This window comes from Condylura cristata, unplaced genomic scaffold (genome assembly GCF_000260355.1).
Source record: "Condylura cristata isolate star-nosed mole 26May11 unplaced genomic scaffold, ConCri1.0 scaffold00017, whole genome shotgun sequence".
Taxonomy (NCBI): Eukaryota; Metazoa; Chordata; class Mammalia; order Eulipotyphla; family Talpidae; genus Condylura; species Condylura cristata.
This window is the reverse complement of record NW_004567118.1, coordinates 30713466-30714796: the sequence shown is the minus strand read 5'-3', so window position 1 is coordinate 30714796 and position 1331 is coordinate 30713466.

Genomic DNA, 1331 nt, shown 5'->3' with positions numbered 1-1331 from the left:
CGCCGGGTCCTAGCGGCGCCGGTGCGCGCCATCCTCCTCCCGCCCGCAGCCCCGGGAGGGGTCGTGGCTTGAGGACTGGGGCCCACACCAAGTCCTGGAGCTGGAGATAAGCGCGCCCGGCGCCGCGCTGCCACACGCTGCCACACGCGCCTGCGGATCAGACATGCAACACACACACACACACACACACACACGGAGCCTCACTTACCCTAATGCATATTCTTAGGCAAAGGCATTGGCACTCACAGCTGACTGCTACATCGGGCACAGACACAGACACAGGGACTCTCACACTGAATAAGCACTTTGAGCCACTGCTTCACAAACAGGCTGACACCCGTACTCTCTCCCCCTCACCCACAGCTCTGCCCCACTCAGAAACCACCTTGGACGCTGACGGGCACACACGGGGCCACACCACTGGCAGCACAGCACAGTCAGACACTGGATCACTGTCCCATGCAGAGTCCGGGCGCTTACGCACACACACGGAGGCCGTGGCACATGGACTCGCTACTCCGTGGACAAATACACGGGCGCCGTTTCCCATGCCTGCAGACTCAGAACTCCGGCAGCAGCGACTCCACTGCTCCACACTATTCAGGGTGACAGACACACACCTTAAATTAGGCACCCACGGAAGCAGTGCCACACACTAGCGTCCTGTAATAGGCAGACACACTTGCGTGTAGAGGCACTCTGGGTGTTGACTCAGGCTCTCTCTCGCTCTCTCTCACACACACACATGCAGGCAGGCATGCTCTAAATCAGACGCACAGGTATGCACACTGCTATCCACAGGATCCTCCTTCTACAGGGCTTCATCCAACCATAAGGATTTTGCCTCCACACCCCGCTGCAGCTCCTCTGCAGCCCCCACGCCACAGAGTCACTCCTGCCCTGCCAGCTGCTCAGGTCGGCCCTGTCCTCACCGAGGGCTGGCTGCTAGGATGCTCCAGGAGGCTGAGGACCAGCAGAGGCTGCGGGAGCAGGTGCTGGCGGTGGTGGTGTGTGGCTCTAACCCTTCTTCCTGAAAGGGAGTTTTATGCCTTCGACTCCCACTAGGGGCAGAGCTGATTGGCAAGGCTCAGAGGAGCAGGCTTTCAACAGGTGCACCGCTAGCAGGGTGAGCATGGAGATTAATCTAGGGGCCGATGGGAATTCCCCTTCATGTAGGTCCACAGCAGAGAGGACTCACTTACGTTCAGTCAGCTGGCCAGGGTAAGTGCCAGACGTAGGGCAATCTCTTGGGAGGAAGGTTGGGAGCTAGGGAGCGCTTGGGGGAACCCGGTGAGAGAATGAGAGACCCCTTCTCTGGTGCCTGTGCCATG